This window comes from Coffea eugenioides, unplaced genomic scaffold, assembly GCF_003713205.1.
Source record: "Coffea eugenioides isolate CCC68of unplaced genomic scaffold, Ceug_1.0 ScVebR1_911;HRSCAF=1670, whole genome shotgun sequence".
Classification (NCBI taxonomy): Eukaryota; Viridiplantae; Streptophyta; class Magnoliopsida; order Gentianales; family Rubiaceae; genus Coffea; species Coffea eugenioides.
The window spans coordinates 1-7,284 of NW_020864791.1; the positions used below are offsets into that span (position 1 = coordinate 1).

The 7,284-nt window shown below is 32.4% G+C and overlaps 3 long non-coding RNA genes across 4 annotated transcripts; all 3 read left to right on the top strand.

Annotated features, from left to right (window-relative positions):
* Positions 1 to 2,227: 2,227 nt before the first annotated feature.
* LOC113759095 lies at positions 2,228 to 2,854 on the top strand. The gene is made up of 3 exons (XR_003466972.1): positions 2,228 to 2,481; positions 2,567 to 2,633; positions 2,812 to 2,854. It is a non-coding gene; the product is annotated as an uncharacterized LOC113759095 (long non-coding RNA).
* Position 2,855: 1 nt separating this feature from the next.
* LOC113759096 lies at positions 2,856 to 4,456 on the top strand. 2 transcript variants are annotated; one of them, XR_003466974.1, is made up of 3 exons: positions 2,856 to 2,923; positions 3,079 to 3,149; positions 4,412 to 4,456. It is a non-coding gene; the product is annotated as an uncharacterized LOC113759096 (long non-coding RNA). The 2 variants fall into 2 exon arrangements; XR_003466973.1 differs by lacking the exon at positions 4,412 to 4,456 and having other exon boundaries at positions 3,079 to 3,232.
* Positions 4,457 to 4,866: 410 nt separating this feature from the next.
* On the top strand, positions 4,867 to 5,737 carry LOC113759097. Its single transcript, XR_003466975.1, has 4 exons — positions 4,867 to 4,894; positions 5,186 to 5,242; positions 5,434 to 5,583; positions 5,696 to 5,737. It is a non-coding gene; the product is annotated as an uncharacterized LOC113759097 (long non-coding RNA).
* Positions 5,738 to 7,284: the final 1,547 nt, after the last annotated feature.

A 7,284-nucleotide genomic window follows, 5' to 3' on the forward strand; every position in this document is an offset into this window, starting at 1 on the left:
CTCTATTAATTTTTTTTAGTCCCGACTTGGGCTAATGAGCTAAATTAATAATTTTGATAAAATAATAAGATAATAATTTTTTGAAAACCTTATATAGTCTTTTGTCCCATTCATATCATAAATTAATAATTCACTAAAATTATTCTGAAATATGAGACTATTGTTGTTTTTTTTCTTAAAGCTTTTTACATTTAACCGAATCTCATCCAAATTCAACTATGATTGATCATAAATGCATACAAGCATTATGTGAGTGAGTATAATAGAAAGCATCCACATGCATATGGACATCTATCTTTTAGACATCTATCATTTAGTATTCTTAAATCTGTTTTGACATCTTGATAACAGAAAAATAATATCAATTACTATGTAATTGAAAATATTAACAAAATTAAATTATATTTACAAATCAAGTAGATATGAATTGGTTTCTAGTCCTTAGATAGAATTGCAAGTACACTCAATAAATTAATAAAATATTAATTTATTGATTAATTAATACCTCTTTAAATTAATAGAATTTGTATGGTACCAAAGGTATTAATTTAAAGAGGTTTTGATTCTATGTTGTTTCTTGAGTACATCTAATTGATAGAAAAGGCTCGGAGTCTTCGATCTTTTATGTTTTCTCATCTATTTCTGCATTGCTATGAGTTGTGATTCAACGTATGCATCCCTTTTTCTCACGGTTTTTGTCCATTGTTTGTGGACCATATACGTTGTGATTCAACGTATTTCTGCATTGTTTGATTGAGTTTAAATTTTTCAACCAAGAAGTTTCCAGCCTAATTGGACACATGCCATTCGTTGAAACCCTTAGGTCCTCGCAAACCCTTAATTCTCAAGGGAAGGAAGAAACCATATGAAGATGACCTCTAAGAGTCTTGATTCATCTAGTTAGAAGAAATTCCATATTTCGATTAAATTTACTAGTTGCATTTATATAATATATGTGTACGTATGTATTCACCTAAAAATATCTAATTGTCATTTAGGGTGCGTTTGATAAAACTGAAATTTAAAATCTGAAATCTGAAGTCTGAATCTATTAAATTATTGAATTGTTAAATATTAAATCTAATACATTTGGTTGTATATCACATTCAGTGATGAGTGAATAGTTTACAACTTATTTTTTAAAGTAAATTTTGCCTAGAAAATTCAGTACTACTTAATTAATTCAAATGTTCAATTTTTGGTTATTAAACGCATCTGAATATGTTAAGATATAAATCCATTAAATTTAAGTGCTGAATTGAATTATCAAACAAGGTCTCAATCAATCGGTAGGTTCTTCTTGAGAGCTTAACGTATTGATTATATGATTTCTTCTTAAGTGAACAGTTGTTCAAAGTGTAATCAATCCATTGTATGATTTATGCTTTTACTTTATGTTAACTTTCAATCAAGCAAATTGAAGAAGAAAAAAATGATTTCGAGCGAAGTAGGTTGAAAGTATTATTTTCTGTTTGATAGCTTATAAAGTGTTTCTATGAATAGTTTTCAGCTTTTTGAAACGGTTATAAAAGGAAACAAAATTTCTACCCTTTTTTAACAAATTATTTAATAATCGATTTAAACCAAGAAATTGCAAGGCGTCGAAAACAAGCTCTAATTTAGCCATTTAGGACCTTCAAGAATCCCTGCATTTTTTTTCTTTTTAGTTGTATTAAAGAAAAAAATTGGGTTCTTGCAGTTAATGCATGGAGGGGCTAGGTCCTAGCATTTAATTTATAGAGGAATCTTTTCATTTCATTTTTTTAAAATTTCTCGAGTCAGTCAACCTTTCGGTTCCACCCCACAAGATATAAATTAAACTAAGCGGTCACCTTTCTTCTCCTCTTGACCTCTTCCAAAAAAAAGTTGAACAACGGTTTTCCTGTCCAACTCATAGATGGCAATGGAAACTTCAACGTGGATATGCTCAGACTTGCAAAAGATGTAAAATTAGCTGCTGCTGGCTCCCAATCTTTTGCAGTTGTTTCCGTCATTGGCGAGCAAAGTAGTAGCTTATTATCTCTTGATGTGGCTATTATGAGGATATTATGAGGAAATGCGCACGCACATTTTGACAAAGTTTTCGCCTTACCTAACGTTAACGTGTTACAATTTTTTGAGTCAACTTTCCATACTTAAAAACCAGGGATTGTACGTACCAATTCACCATCATAAACTGCTCTTGGTATCATCTCGCACCATTTCTACTTCCTTCCACAAATTCCATCCTCTCATCTTGGCTAAATGGGTAAGTTCTTGATTCACAAGATAGTGATTCTTTCATCTATTTATGCCTTTTTTTGGTCCCTTTATCAGCTAAAAGGTGAATATTTTCTTCAGCACAACAAGTTGAGGGCAACCATCCAACGCTGCTCATAGATGGAGATGGAAATTTCAACTCAAAATTTGTAGATGATCTGAAATTGGCTGCCGTGAGCCGTCCCGTTGCTGTTGTCTCCGTCTTCGGCGTGCAAAGTACCGGTAAAAGTTGTTCTTTACAAATTTCCATCCAAGTCAAAATCTATGATTTGGGACCGATGACCCCCACAAGTTTTGATTTATGCAGGAAAGAGCACACTTATGAATTCTCTGTTCTCTACTAAATTCAAAGTGATGGATGCTAGCCAGGGGATGTATGAAGACCTTATTCAATTTTTAATAACACTGGATTTCTTTCTTTTTAGTTAGTAACAATGACAAATTTCATGCTTAATTATATAATCGATGTACAAGATCTCTCTCTCCCTCACCTACCCTTTTAACTTCTTGTGTGTTCTTTTTGTTCTGGTTTACTTTTAATTACCTCATTAGGCATCAAACGACGAAAGGTATTTGGGTGGCAAAATGCCCTTTAGCAAATCCGAATGGTGGCCCTGAAATCCTCGCTATTGATACGGAAGGAAGTGATGGATCAGAGCGAGAGGTAGTTTTCAAATTTATTGTCTTCAAATGACAGAGTTAACATGTCTCAGGAAACCGTACCTTAATTACTGTAAAGAGTACTCCACTTTGCTAGTTAAATTGTCCAAATTAGATTGAATTCACTTTCTGATTCAATTTTCCTGTGTCTTTTTCCAGGATGATACGAAGTTTGAGAAACAAACTGCGCTATTTTGCTTGGCTGTTTCAAACACCGTCATAGTCAACATGTAAGCTTGGTTTTGAGGCACCACAAGTCCATAACCTTTAAATTTTAGTAGCACAATGTCAAACGGTCTTGTCTTTTCCTTCTCATGATGTCCCTAAATTTGAGAAAGATAAACAGCTTTAAAAGTTAAAATCAAGTAGAATTATTGAAATTCCAATGAGGTAAGCATTTAAAGGGTATAGTTTAAACAATTCATCGATCCCTTCTCCTTTTCTTTTGGGCTTGTTAAGGTCAATAAATAAAGCAATTTGGTATTTGGTTGGTATGGATTGATATACACTTTACCATAAGCTAAACGGTTCATATGTATTTTTGAGAGAAATATATACACTGAGATGAGGTAGGGGATTGGAAGCGCATTGAGTCACATACTTCCATTGGTTATCCAGAATAGAAGGACAATTTTTACCCTTGTATATAGGGTAAATTACTTATAATCCACTGTGATTCTACATAATGCCTGATGACTTTCCTAAAATTTCAAGATAGCCATATAGCCCCCTATGATTTTATATAAATTAAAAAATAGATGGAATGCATAATCAAGGAAGGCGTTTATACCAAATGCACAATAAAAGTACATGTGGCAAAATTTTAGTCTCCATGTGAACCTCTTATGACTTGTATAAATATCCACTTTATTCCCGTGTGATTTTTGCATTTATTCACGTAATTCCTTTATACTTTTATATAAGGTAGTTAAGGCATCAATTGAATTAACATTTAAGTGAGGGTACAATTGGTATTTTAATTAATGACATTACCTAGGCTATTTTCCATCAAGTTTTGATTTTATATAAAATCATAGGGGGGTGAAATGGATATTTTGAAACATTAAGGAGGTCATGTAGCAATAAATGAAACCACAGGAAAATTATATGTAATTTACCCTTATATATATATATATATATATATATCTCCTCCTTACCAGCCAGAATGACGGTTGTCTCCATTTTTAAAAAAAAATGAAGTTAACTCCACATTTTTTACATTTTCACTACACAAAATTTCTGACATGTTATTCAGTAATTTCATTAGCAATTGTCCAGTGTTTTCATGCGATTAATTAACTCAAGGTACCATAAATTTTCATACTTTTAAATTGGTAATTTAATTTCATTAAATGTAGCTGAAGTTGTTAATTTTTATGTGTGTGTGCGCGTCTATATATATATATATATATTCCCCTTAAAATCTACTCGTCGAAGGAGGTGCTTCATAGTTTATACAACATATTAAGTCAACTTTTTATTAATCAAACAGGATGTGTTGCACTATTGGTCTTAATCATGGAGGGAATCGACCACTTTTACGAACTGTATTTGAGGTAAGCAACTTTCACGGCTCAATAATATGGTAAATTGTTGGTGTTTTTGGTATAGTATTATCTCTGTAACATTGTACTCCTCAGGTAATGATTAGAAAATTTTGTACTCCACGGAAAGTGAATCTAGTGTTTGTTCTTCGTGACAAAACCAAGGTATAGATTACTAATTCCTTTTCTATTTCTTGATATTCCATTGATTAATTAACCAGTGCTTAATCACAACAATTCATCTAATAAATTGTTTTGAACCTAGAGCCCTTTGCATAAGTTGAAAGAACAGTTGAAAGAAGAAATGAATGAGGTAAAAATCATCTGTAACTGTTGTAAATTCTCATGATATCGTGGTCCTGATGTTTTATATATTATTGTAGATATGGGAAGGAATGAAGACGAATGCTTCACTAAAAGATTTCTTCAATGTAAGAGCTGCGACTTCTAATAATCTTTGCACATCTTTTTTCCCTCTTTTGGTTCTGAATTCTATTCTTTAATTTGTGTAAACTAGAGGACGAAAACAAGAATCTTGAGTATACTCTATCCTCCAAATCTTGAGTCGATCTACAATATGACATGAGCTCCAAAGTGATATAATTAAAATGAAAATCCAAAAATAAATGACTGAATAAAACAAAATCAAAATTTGAGAACTTAAACCAAAATCTTAGTTAATTGGTATATTTTGTGTGATTTATCGACTTGTGATTGCTCAGATTAAAGTGGTAGCACTATCGAGTTTTCAACACATGCCAGAACAGTTTAAAAATGAGGTACTTATACTTCCAATATTCCATTCTCTCTTAGAGTACGAATATGGTGTTTACTGTACCTCACACAATTGTCTATCGATGTGTGTGGTCTGCTTTTTTTTTTATGTTATTATTATTATTTGGCGATTTTGATCATTGTTAACCTTTTCGTCCTTTTTTTTTCTCATTAATTTTGATATTCCATTGAGAAGGTTGCTGGTCTGAGAGAATGGATCATCTCCATTTCTACATCTGGTGAAGGTGCTGCAGGGAGTACGCCAGCCTCGGGTTTTGCTGATTATGCAAAGAAAATCTGGGACAAAATTAAGGAGGACAAGGACCTTGACTTACCTCATTACCGAGTAAAACCATTAATTAATTGATTAATTAAAAGTTACTGTGGTAGTGGTCTTGTATACTGTTTTCAGTTTTCTTGCAATGTTAATTAATATTCTGCTTTCAATTAATTGGTAGATCATGGTTGCTGAGATACGCTGTAACAAAATTGCTGAAGAGAAGTATCAGAGTTTTTATGAGGTTAGGGTAACAAGCATACATTTCTTGGTGTTGATTTGGATTTCACAGGACACATATATATATATGCTTGACCATAGTAATTAATTACTATAATTTCATTGAAATGGTTCCCAGTCCTGGCTTCCAGTTGAGGAGGATGCAATCTCAGGTGCAGTACAAGACTTTGGCGCTAATGTCAGTCGAATAATTGCCATTAATCTGTCTGAGTAAGTGTGCCTTGCAATATCCTTAGGATTCTCAAGTTTTAGAATTGATGCTTTCTTTATGGTAATACTGTAAAATTCCCTACACCAATGCTATATTCGTGTTACGGATTTCTCAATTACCGTTTTATCTTAAATACATCGTGGCATAAAGGGTACTATAGTAACTTTTTTCCAAAAAGCTCTCTAGAAAATGTAATCCAAACAATTATTTTATGTACGTACATGGTGTGATTGTAAATCCCACAAATAAACTCGTGCCAAAGAAAAAAAAAAATCCTTTGCATTGCTGATTGTGTCCTCATATTTTTCGATAATTTGGATAGTTAAATCTATAATGAGGTTATTGATGATTGTTTATCCAGGTATGATGAGGAAGCTCAACACTATGATGAGACCAAAAGGGACGCAAGCAGGAAACAGCTAATTGAAGACATCATGAAGGTACCCTAGGAATTGTTAATCTTTTCTTACTTATTTTGCAATTCTTTTGGAACACCACACCATAACAACTATTTAATCAAATATCTTCATGCAAGAATCTGCCAATTTGGTTCTCTTTTCTCAAAAGGTAAAAATGCAGTTGCTAGTAAAATGGGACAACTTTACAAACCTCCCTGAGAACTCTACCAATTTCACTGATGAGTTTTTTTTTTAAGTTTTCAATGGTAGACTTACCTCCCTTATTTTTTTATTTATGTAGTAACAATGTCAGCTAGCCCATGTAAACAAAAGCGACATAAAAGTTCAAAAGGAAATGCTAAAAAGTATGTCTATTACTAATTAACTTATTCCTACATGCGTGGTCTATAAAATGATGAAGTTGCACAAAAGTTAACTATCCAATGCCATATATCATAAACTATAAGTTTGTGAATCAATGAAGAGCATTACAATGATATATTAGTTGAAAGCTAAATTTGAATCTACAAACTATTATTCGATATGATTGAAAATTCAGCTATATATTTATTTGTTCTCCGCTAAATTTGTATATTCATTGCTTAAAGAAGTCAAAAATGCTTTAGGTTGTTAAGGCCAACCTACCTTTCTGTGGTGCGAACATATGAGGCATCAAAATTCTAGAAAAATTTGAAGGAAAAGCAGCCCATGGATGAGTTAAGGAAACGGAGTACTCGTCGGCTATGAACACCGACAAATACATCAATCGATTCAAGAACCAGTTCAAAGGTACGTATTATTACTAATAAACTGCGTCATAGTCATACATCACCTTTGAGTCCTTTTTGATTTACTCCACGGTTCAGATATGCCCGAATTTACATTGAAATTTCATGTATAACTTTGTATTTTTAGATGCTG